The sequence below is a fragment of the Setaria viridis genome, chromosome 9, assembly GCF_005286985.2.
Source record: "Setaria viridis chromosome 9, Setaria_viridis_v4.0, whole genome shotgun sequence".
Classification (NCBI taxonomy): domain Eukaryota; kingdom Viridiplantae; phylum Streptophyta; class Magnoliopsida; order Poales; family Poaceae; genus Setaria; species Setaria viridis.
The window spans coordinates 16,949,794-16,961,493 of NC_048271.2; the positions used below are offsets into that span (position 1 = coordinate 16,949,794).

The 11,700-nt window shown below is 50.5% G+C and overlaps 1 long non-coding RNA gene across 1 annotated transcript; it reads right to left on the minus strand.

Annotated features, from left to right (window-relative positions):
• Positions 1-10,024: 10,024 nt before the first annotated feature.
• On the minus strand, positions 10,025-11,687 carry LOC117839449 (uncharacterized). The gene is made up of 2 exons (XR_004636827.2): positions 11,137-11,687; positions 10,025-10,561 (listed from the first exon to the last, which is right to left on the minus strand). It is a non-coding gene; the product is annotated as an uncharacterized lncRNA (long non-coding RNA).
• Between the last annotated feature and the right edge of the window lie 13 nt (positions 11,688-11,700).

Below are 11,700 nucleotides of genomic sequence, written 5' to 3' on the forward strand. Positions count from 1 at the left end.
CACAGACCCTGCCTCTGCCGTTCTGTGACCACGCTCGCCACCACGTGCGACAGCTAGCAGGAGAAACTCCGTTCCAAGAACAATGGGGCGACCGCTCACGTCTAGGTTCAATCCGATACTAGGCTTCCTCATCCCATACTAAGTATGAGGTTAGTACTTTCAAACACTTGATCACGAACACCACCACTGTCGGGCCTTAGCAAGTTTCATAGACAGACGGGGCAATCAACCATCCACCAAAAAGTTAACCAAAACCCTGCCCCGTCCATCGTCCTTATAGTTGTGACAAGAGGAAGGCAACCAACTCCTGCAACTCACGAGTGATAGGAAATCACTCGACTTTTACCGCTTCCTATTTAAGCAAAGCAGCTACTCGGTCCAACAGCTAGTGTTCAGATCATGGGATCTAGTTATATATCTAGGGTTGCAAACAACTCCTATACGTAAATGCACAAACAAGATGCAGAAGGCATGCGCAAGTTTTGGGAACATAGGGGTTTCATGCATCCGGGGCTTGCCTTCAAGTGAGAAGGAAGGAAGCTGCTCTTCTGCCTGGGCGGCTTCGGCTTCTGGGGGCAGGAGCTCGGCTACAGCTTCGTCTTCTGGCGCCGGGTGCAGCTCGTAGAAGCCGTCGGCGAGATGCAGCTCTACACGAATGCAATGCAAGAGTTAGCATTTAGACGGTTATTTCAACAGCAACACTTGCAAGTTTGAGTCCAGAAACTTGCGACAGGAGGGTGGGGAGGTTCAATGGAGTTGGTGGAGATCAAGAGGTAAGGGTCGGAGGAAAGGAACTTATGATCTGACCCTTAATCTAGAGGATTTGGTGTGCTAGGGGTCCTCAGACTCAACGCTGACAGGTCCCCAAGTTTTACACATACACCCTCGGTTCAAAGAAAAAGATACAGCCGAGGCCTCGGGCGAGGCGGAGAAGGGTCGGCGGAACAGACAGGGTCGGGCGAGACGGAACCGGGGTCGGGCAGATAAGAGGGGTCGGGCGAAGTGAACAAGGGTCGGGCGGATAAGAGTTGTCGGGCGAAGCGAACAAGGGTCGGCAGATAAGAGGGGTCGGGCGAAGCGAACAGGGGTCGGCAGCCTACCTTCGTCTTACAAGGAAAGCTTGGGGTCGGGAAGAGCAGGTTCGGGCGGAGGAACTGGAACACTAAGACTTGCGGCGGGGATGTCCGGCGGTGCTCCGGCGGTGGCGGTGCTTCTTGTGGATCACAAGTAAGCTTTTACGCAGCACGGAGGAGCAAGCGGCTGGGTGGATTGGGGAAAGCGGTGTGGAGTGGAGAGGAGAGTTCCTCAGGGACTTAGTGCGGTGGCGCTGTGAGCTCGAACAGGGAGCAAGAGAGATGGCAGCTAGGGCAAGGGGAAACTCCGGCGGGGCTTGCGCATTCCCTTTTATAGCGACGCGGGAGTGAGAAAGGGAGTGGTGCGAAGGCCGGGGAAGAAGCAATGGAGTGCTCTACCCGGGCGGTGATTGAGCGACGAGGGCGGTGGAGCAGGACTTCGGGGATGACGCCGACGGTCATTGGGCACTGGCGTCAAGGCGGCGCAGGCGCGGGTTTGCCGGTGGTTGAGATTTGGCGGGGGCGGGTGTCGTCATGCGGTGGATCTGATGGAAGTGACCGGGAAAACGGCGCTAGGATCGAGGGCGCACAGGTGAGAAGACAGGCGGCTGCGGGCGCGCGGCCGAGCGCGGAGCAACAGATTGTCGGGGCGGCTTCTGACAGGGTGGGAAAAGGAGCTGTCGCTGCCGCGGTCTGGGTTGGCGGAGAAGGAATTGTCGGATAGCGAAGACCGGGCGGCGCGACTGTGGCGAGGTGACAGAAAAGACGGGCGGCATCGGGCTCTGCGGCCAGGATCTGGCGATGTGATGATGGGCGCGGGCGGCGAGGTGCTGCAGAAAGGGTTGCAGAGGGGCTTCCGCTGCGATTGGGGAGAAGGGCGCGAGAATCCATCCGGTCGCGGGCCAAGAACGAGGCGGAGCGGCGGACGTCGGAGGAGTCGAGCTAGGCGGCGGGGGAACTCTGAAGCGGGTATGCAACTCGAGTGCGTCGGTCGCGGAAGATCTGGGAAAAGATTTTTGTGGGTCCACCGGTCAGTTTCGGATGGTCCACTACTCAGATTGTGAGAGAGACTGCTGTGAAGACTTAGAAGGATCCGGCGGGTGAGTTGGGGTCGGCGGGGTCGGAACTGGGGGCCAGCGGAGAGGGGTCGGGTCACAGGGGTCGGGACCGGACTGGAGGTTGAGTACTTAAACTTGGTAGAGCTGAGATAGGGGATCAGGAACTCGGATTAAGATTAACTCGAGAGATTTGGGGTCAGTCGTCACAGCCTACCCCCCTTAAAAAGAATCTCATCTCGAGATTCGGATGTAAGAGTAACCAGTGGGGGCATGTAGTCCTTACCTCCTTGGTTGGAAAGGAAACCTTGAAAGCGCTTGTTTAAGTACTCTTCTGTTTCCCATGTTGCTTCATCCTCAGTGTGGTTGCTCCATAGGATCTTGTACATTTTCACCACTTGGCGTCGGGTGCGCCTTTCTTTATGGTCGAGAATTCTGGCCGGATACTCAGCATAGGTCAAGTCGGGCTCGATTTGAAGTTGCTCTTGCTCTAAGATCTCGGCTGGGACTTGTACACATTTCTTCAGTTGAGATACATGGAAAACATCATGTATGCCCGAGAGTTGTTCCGGGAGTCGATCCGATAAGCGACCGGTCCACAGATTTCCACAATCTCAGATGGGCCAATGTAACGGGGAGCCAATTTCCCTTTCATTCCAAACCGTTGCACTCCTTTGGTTGGGGAAACTCGTAGATACACATGATCACCGACATCAAACTGTAGGGGCCTTCTTCGCCTGTCGAAATAACTCTTCTGTCGAGATTGGGAAGCCTTGAGATTTGCTTGAATCAACTTCACTTGTTATTCGGCTTCTACCACTAAGTCAGGGCCATAAACTTGTCTCTCTCCTACTTGGGACCAGTTCAATGGTGTCCGGCATCTCCGTCCGTACAATGCTTCAAATGGTGCCATCTTCAAACTGGCTTGGTAGCTATTGTTGTAGGAGAACTCCGCCAATGGCAGGCACTTGTCCCAATTCTTGTCATAGTCTATGACACAAGCTCTCAACATGTCTTCAAGGATTTGATTTACTCTCTCGGTTTGACCATCGGTTTGAGGATGATAGGTTGAGCTGCAGATGAGTTTGGTGCCCATGGATGCTTGTAGCTGTTCCCAAAAGCGTGCTACAAACTGAACTCCTCGATCAGAGATGATCGTCCTAGGCACACCGTGTAGGGAAACAATGCGGTCAAGATACAACTCTGCATACTTCTTGGCCGTGTAAGTGGTGTGGACAGGAAGGAAGTGGGCAGACTTGGTCAGGCGGTCCACTATAACCCAGATGGAGTCATGTCGCTGTGATGTAAGGGGCAGTCCAACTATGAAGTCCATGCTGATGTCTTCCCATTTCCAAGAGGGAATAGGTAGGGGCTGCAGGGTACCGGCTACCTTTAGATGACTGGCTTTGACACGTTGACAGGTGTCACATTCTGAAACATACCGGGCAATTTCCTGTTTCATTCCGCTCCACCAGAAAGTTTGGCGTAGATCATGGTACATCTTATTGCTGCCAGGATGGATTGAGAACTTGGAGAGATGAGCTTCATCTAGGATCTGCTTCTTAAGGTTGGGGTCGGCTGGTACAACCAGTCAATTTTCATAATACACCTTTCCAGTCTCATCTTGTCGAAAAAGCTTATACCCTTCATCCTTCAATGAAATCTTCATTTTGATTCGTCTCACTTCCGCATCCTCTAGCTGTGCTGACCTCATCTGGTCTTTCAAAACAGACTCAAGCGCTATGTGGCCGAGGGTTTCATGGGGAACAATTTCCAAACTAAGTTTCCCCATCTCATGACACAAAGTTTCGGTGAAAGTTGTTGCCGACAAGCAATTGCAACAGTTCTTGCGACTAAGAGCATCGGCCACCACGTTGGCCTTACCGGGGTGATAGTGCACTTCCAAATCATAGTCCTTTATCAACTCCAACCATCTTCTCTGGCGCATGTTGAGGTCGACTTGGGTGAAGATGTACTTGAGGCTCTTGTGGTCGGTGTAGATGTTGCAGTGAGTGCCCATCAGATAGTGTCTCCATATCTTTAAGGCATGAATCACTGCTGCCAACTCAAGATCATGGGTCGGGTAGTTCAGCTCATGAGGTCGTAACGCCCGTGAGGCATAGGCAATGACTCGGTTGTCTTGCATAAGAACACACCCAAGTCCAGTGCCAGAGGCGTCAAAGTACACGTCAAACGGCCTAGAGGGGTCGGGTTGGGCCAAAACTGGGGCTGTGGTCAGCAACTGCTTCAGGGTCTTGAAGGCTTCTTCACACTTGTCGTTCCACACAAATCTGACCTCTTTTTTCAACAACTCTGTCATCGGCTTAGCTATCTTGGAGAAATCCGGTATGAAACGCCGATAGTAGCCTGCCAGTCCAAGGAAACTTCGGATCTGGTGCACCGTGGCGGGAGGCTTCCAGTCCATGACTTCCTGTACCTTGCTGGGGTTGACGGCTATGCCATCCTTGGAGATAGTGTGTCCCAGAAACTTGACACTATCTAACCAGAACTCACACTTGGAGAACTTGGCATAGAGTTGATGATCTCTCAGCCGTTGGAGAACTACGCGAAGATGGTCGGCATGTTCTTCTTCGCTCTTCGAGTACACCAGAATATCATCAATGAACACCACTACAAACTTGTTCAGCTCGGGCATGAACACCGAGTTCATGAGGTACATGAAATAGGCGGGTGCATTGGTAAGTCCAAAAGACATGACTAAGTACTCGTAGAGTCCATATCTTGTGGAGAAGGCAGTCTTGGGGATGTCGCAGGGTCGGATCTTGATCTAGTAATAACCTGAACGAAGATCGATCTTGGAGAACACTCTAGCTCCAACTAACCGATCAAACAAGACATCAATGCGGGGGAGTGGGTACTTGTTCTTGACAGTCACCGCATTGAGGGGTCGGTAGTCCACACACATGCGGAGACTCCCATCCTTCTTCTTCACAAACAGGGCGGGGCAACCCCAAGGTGATGTGCTGGGTCGGATGAAGCCTTTTTCCAACAGATCATGCAACTGGGTCTTCAACTCGGCCAACTCAGCATGCGGCATCCGATAGGGTCTCTTGGATATTGGAGCGGTGCCGGGGATCAACTCTATGGAAAACTCCACATCTCTATTGGGCGGCATGCCGGGCAAGTCCTCTGGGAACACATCCGGGTACTCACAGACAACAGGGAGGCTTTCTAGCCGGGCTTCCGATAGAGGGTACGCACAAGGAAGTGCGGATTTGGGAGGGTTGAAGAACAGGGTAGAACTGCCATAAAAGGGTGAGTTGATGTGGAGAGTTCGGGCAGCTGTATCTAGAACCACTTGGTGTCTGGTCATCCAATCCATCCCGAGGATGATATCCATTCCTTCTAGGTCAAGGATGATAAGATTTTCCTTAAAAAGAGTTTGGCCTAGCTGGAGAGGTACAAGAGTAACGATCTGGTCTGAGGCTATCTTCCTTCCCGGAGTGGAGATCACATATGATCCTTGAGTGTGACCGACACTCAGCTCACATCTTTCTCTAGTTTTACTCCCGATGAAGCTATGGGAGGCTCCCGAATCAAACAAGACAACAATAGTTTGATTTAAAACAAAGAAAGTACCCGTCATCACTGGCGCACCTTCGGGGAGTTCGGTCAAGCTGGTGTAGTTGAGCCGTCCTTGTCGAACTTGCACCTTGGGCCTTCTTCCTCTGTTCGCCATGAGGTTCTAGCCAGGCTGCTGATTTCTATTCCAAGGGCAGTCCTTAGCAAAATGCCCTTCATTGCCGCAGGTGAAGCAGTGGTTACCAGTTGCAGGGCGGGGTGGTGGTGGTAGGGTCGGCCGGGGCGCCTGTGGCTGGAAGCTAGGAAAACGGGGCGCTGCTGCTGGCGGGGGTCGGGCAACCCATCTTCCCGACGGCTAGGGCCGGCTGGGTGCCTGTGGAGGAACCATCCGGAACCTTCGAGCGGGCTGGCTCGGAAATGCCACGGAGGCCTTCCTCTTTTGGTCGGCCTTGAGAGCCTGCATGCAATCCTCCTGGGAGATGGCCAGATTGACCAACTCGCTGTAGGTATCCACCTTAATGGGGTTCAGCCTCTCTCTAAGCTCCAGACTTAGACCTCTGCGGAATCTGTCCCGCTTCTTCTCGTCTGTGTCCGCATGATAGCTGGCATAACGACACAGATCATTGAAAGATTGGGCGTAGTGCAGGACATCTCGGTTTCCCTGGGTAAGAGCCAGGAACTCGTTGAGCTTGCGCTCCAGGAGACCGTCTGGAATGTGATGCCCTCTGAACGCTGTCTTGAACTCGATCCAGCTAACAACATGGTCGGCCGGCAACATGGCGTGGTAGTGATCCCACCAGAGCCGGGCGGAACCACGTAGCTGCTGAGCCACAAACCGGGCTTTGTTGTGGTCGGGGCATGGAGCGGTGAGGAGCTCGAACTTGGATTCGATTGTGCGAACCCAGGCGTCTGCGTCGAGCGGGTCTTGCGTCTTCTGGAACAAAGGGGGCTGCGTCCCCAAGAAGTCCTCACAGCGAGCAACATGAGGCTGCTGCTGAGCCCTTCCCCCATGGGGCTGCTGCTGTTGTCCTTGTACAAGATGCCTCAGCAGCTCGGTTTGAGCCGCTAAGATCGCCTCCAGCGGAGACGGGGGTGGGGGCGGGGGAAGATCCTGCCTTTGCTCACTGCTGCTGGGCACAGAGCCGGATCTGGTGCGATGCGCCATCTGCAAGAATCACCGTTCCATTAATTTCATAACCTCAGAAGTACTCCAAGCAGATGGGAACGCACATGTTAAATCCTCAATGCGACTCTTGCCGACAATGCAAAACACACAGCTTATAAAGGAGACACACACTTCTTCTTGCCATCTTAGCTAGCAACTCCCTTAGTTCTGCACATGACCTCGGGAGAACCATAACCAGATTCCAGGAATTCCGTTATATCCAATCTTAGGCCAAGGGATCGACTAGACGAAACAGCACAGGAAGGGGTCGGCGAAGCGAACCGCACAAGAAAAGGGTCGGTCGAGGCGGAGAAGCGCCTCAAAGGGTCGGGCTAGGCGATCATCCCGAGAAAAAGGGGTCGGCAACGATCCACACCAAAAAGGGGTCGGGCGAGGCGGAGATTGCCTCGAGGGGTCGGGTGCATCCGATCTCGCGAACCGGGGTCAGCCAAACTTGAACAGACCCACAGAAAACGACGTGTGTGGCCACCGCACAACTTACTTCGTTCAACATTCCAACATTTTGTAAAGAGTTAAAGGTCAGACTCGGGATTTGATTTCATTGGGAGCTTTTTACAGAGGTGTTCCATACACAGGGAGTACTCGACTTAAGGCTAACCTATTACAGATCTTTCCAAAATTTAGGCTGCCGAGGAGTACAACAAAAGAATGGGTTCCTTGCAACTCTCCATCTACAAATGAACACTATGAGTAGGAGAAGGGGCGTCGTCCTCTTCAATGTCCATACTGGATGCTTCCTCAACCTCCTCGGGGTCCTCTTGAGCTTCTAGTTGCATATGGAGGGCGTGCATATCGTCGAGCTCGACGTGATGCTCGTCCAGCTGAGCATTGGCAGCCGCCAGCTCCACTTCCACTTCCATTTTCTCCTCTGATAGCTCGATCATGCCGTCCAAGTCGGCTACTTCTCCTTCGAGCTCAGAGATTCTGTCTTGCATGTCATGAATCAGAACGTCTCGTTGGATGAGCTGATAGGTTTGGCCTACCAGGTCTCTTCTGGCGGCCTGGAGGTGTCCTTGGGCATCCACGGCGGTCCGAGCAAGAAGAGTCATGGCTCGTCCTTGGAGCTCGATCAACCGATAGAGGGCTGTCATATACCGGATGTTGGTGGAGATGGTGACCATAGAGTAGGTGGTGGCCAGCACCTCAATATTGCCGACGCGGTCGAGCCACGCCGGGTCCAACCGGTTCCTGGTAGGGAACAGGCCGATGGGGTCTAGGGTGACCTCCAGTGGGTGCAGCTGACAGAAACGAGTAAGGAGCTGAAGAGCGGCGGACTCCCATGTGTCCTCCGGAGCAAGACCATATGCTGATATCCCGAACGAGGGCCAGTCGGGCCACACAGGAGGAGGAGGTACTACCGCCTGTACGTTGCACGTCTGGACGCCTCGCTCCAGGTACAGTCATCCCGCATACAACGGTGGGGACTGGTAACCGAACTATTTCAAGGTATCCCACAAGATCGCGGGAAAGCCCTCGAAGTGTAGACACGTTGAATGGAAGGTGCCATACGCTCCATACAGGACAGGTCCGGGGGCGGCCATCTGGAACCAAGAAACAAAAACCACGTGAGATGGACTCCAAAGATCAGGGGTCGGACAGAGAAAGCATTGGGTTTTAACCGAGAACAAGCTGGAAGAAACTAGAAATCCTTAGAACCGAAGAAGAGCTTCTCCGAGCAAGGTTGCTTTAGGGAGGGGTGGCTTAACAGATTCTTAGCTTATGTCGCATGCACGGCCTACCTTGTTCTCAGCCAAACAACTGCCAAAACTTGGTCTTACGCGGTTAGTGCCGCGCAAGGCACCAAGTACGTCTCTCCCTATAATAACTAGTCGGTTCTAGCAACGTCTCCTAAGCAAACGGGGCTAGTAGTTTGGAGGAGCGGGAAGCAGCGGGTCACATGCAGTGCCATGGAAAGGGACACGGTGACTAGTTTGTCAGGCCAGAGGAAATCGGGTAAACAGGTACGATTCATGATTCCCCATTCCCCATAACCGTTGATCTGTAGAAATTTTTAATGGTTCGGCACATATATGCGAATCAAAACTCAACAGTGATGCTTATGGCCTATTTTTTTGGGCAAATATCTGTGAGAAGTGCGTGCATCTTTACTTTGGATTGCACTGATTTTGTCCAAGTTCATAGGACCATACGAGTGCGCAGAAATTGCTATACACCTTTACTCTTAATTGGGAGGAAAAAACGATATGGTGAGTTAGTGCTGAGATGTGTAGTTTAAATTAAAATGAAACCTCAAGTTAATGTTTTTTAATATGTTTAGTGCTGGAAATTTCAATGTAATTAAGATTAAACAAACGCAAACAGGTAACTGAGAATGTAAAAGCACAAAAAGTGATACGCCCAAGTAAAAGAATGGATTAGAACTACACCCCTTCACAAATGGTCCAATCAAGTATAGGAAAATGGATTAAAAATCTGTTCCTGAGGAATCAGTAGTTTTCAACGATAAAACATTATGAATCAAGTAAATTGAGTGGACATGAGTTAGAAAAAATGCAAAGAAATGAGACAGGAGAAAATGAGTAAATATGCTAAACTGTTCTTAGTTTTGTTGTACATTTAGGAGTTTAAGAGGGGTAGTTGCCACATCTCCACAAGGCTAGGAATATTTCCGAACACTTACTAAAGCCTTAAGATTTGGTAAGAAGTAGCAAATAATATATTCTCTTGTTCCTCGGTGATGGAGCTATGTCTTAATGCCTCAAGATAGTTAAGAAGTAGCAAATCAAGTTGGAATATAATCATGAACGATAATCATTTGTTCCTAGGCTATGAAGCAAGTACAGTCTCTGTCATAGATGTTGCTAGACTGACGCAAGACCAAGTACAGTCTGTTGTTATCTTTCCGCACAATGGTTCTCTCATGCATTTTTTTTTTGCCAACAATTTCAGAACTACATGAACCAGCACAAGGGGCTAGATTTGCCTGCAATGGCCTTGGCGTAAGGTACTCGGTCTCTGTCGTAGATGTTGCTTCTTTGCCAACAATTTCATTAGCTGTTGCTGATTGCAAGATGCAGATGTTCCTGTTGTTCTATGTATGTAGCATATTGTAGCGACATGTGCAATGTAAAGATCTGTTCCTGAAGAATGAGTGTCTCGGGGCTTTATGTTGACTGACATCATGTTCAGTGGAATGCTGGAATCAGTGGGTAAAAAACCTTACTTTTCTTTCAAGGGGATACTACACTTTGTATATGACTCATCGTACAAATCTGTTCCTCTCGTTTAGAAATGTAACTTGATGCAGTATAAATATGACTTCATGAAACAAATAGCGTCGTTGAGATGCAGCTCTGTCACGAAGGCACTTCGAGCTTAACATTTGCGGTTCAACTTTTCTCTTTGGTGTCTGAATTGATGATTGCTGGACAGGAGTAGATAGTCCATCAAAACTTGCAGTCAGCGTGAGAACATTCTCATCGTATTTCATCTTTTTAAAGGCTTTAACCGACTGCATACACATAAAGACTTAACAAGCAAGCTAGCCAAGCTTTGGAGTGATAAAGGTCCCATCAGAAGGAACTTTAGGTATACCCTATCAGTAATGTTTGAAAAGAAAATGAGAAAACCTAATAACATGGTGGTTGTGAATCCTAAACATGTGCCAAAAGATCATTTGTTGACAGCTGAAATAATCCTCTGTTTGAGATCTCCGAACATTGCAAACAGGTCTTCTTTGCTTCCTGCATATAGAAAATTAATTTCAATGAGCGCACATTATTTACTGTTGATGCTTGTTTTTAGGAGATAGAGAATTAAGATGCATCTTGAAAAGGACATAACGTGCAGTGAATCAAACTGAGTTACCATGCAGTGACAAAAAAAATCACACAAAATTCAGAATTAAATTGGAAAATATCATGTCAGCAAGGAATCGTAATCAGCAAACATCCTGACGAATGCTGCCAGGACTATAAGGTTTCTTGAGAAGGTCACATTTCACGCGAAGACTAACCAAATTCAGAAATTAATTGCAAGATTTTATATCAAGAAGGAATCATAATAAGCAAACATTTGTTAGGAGAAATAACTAAAGCTAACGAATCCATGTAGCCCGTTAGAATGTGGTAGAATCAGCACATGAAGGAACGATTATTAAACTAATTAATAACAATGCCTGGTATAAATCACATGGATTTAATTAACACCTCCATGCGCTTGAGCTACGGCAAAAGGGGCATGTCCTAGCACAGGGCCGGCGGCAGATAATCTTATCTTACCTGGAACCTAGATGGCTCAGAATGTCTATGCATCTTACCGTAAGCACCACCAAAGTAAATGTTTGCTCGCCGCGCCCGCGCGGCAGGGAGGATGACCGGGGAACCGCCGCCGGACCTATCGTCACCGGATCATACCACGAACCGGCAGCACAAGGGAAGCGGCGACGAGGACGAAGAAATGGTCAGTCCGCCGGCCCACTCGGCCCCGGACAGCACCCGACGGATCAGCAGCAGCAGTACGAGAGACGAGGCGGCGTGGAGGAAGAAGACGGTGGGTCAAGCGGTCAATGCGAGGGGTCGTGAAAATATCCCTCTCTCTCCTCCTGACACCCCTACAATCTACTAGCTTGTACTGCCCCTACAACTCCATCAGCCACGGGATCACATCTGACGGTGAGGAAGACCGCCTCCCCGGTACGTAACCTCCGGAAGGGATTTTCGGTCGGACGCCTTGCTCACTGGTGTCCGCCTGTCCGGGTACTTGGCCATCAGGATCTCAAGCGCCACCACGCTGAAGCTGTACACGTCGCACTTGGATTTGGTCGTCACTGTCAAGTACGCCAGCTCTGCGGCCAAGAAGCGCACCGCACGATGCCACAGAC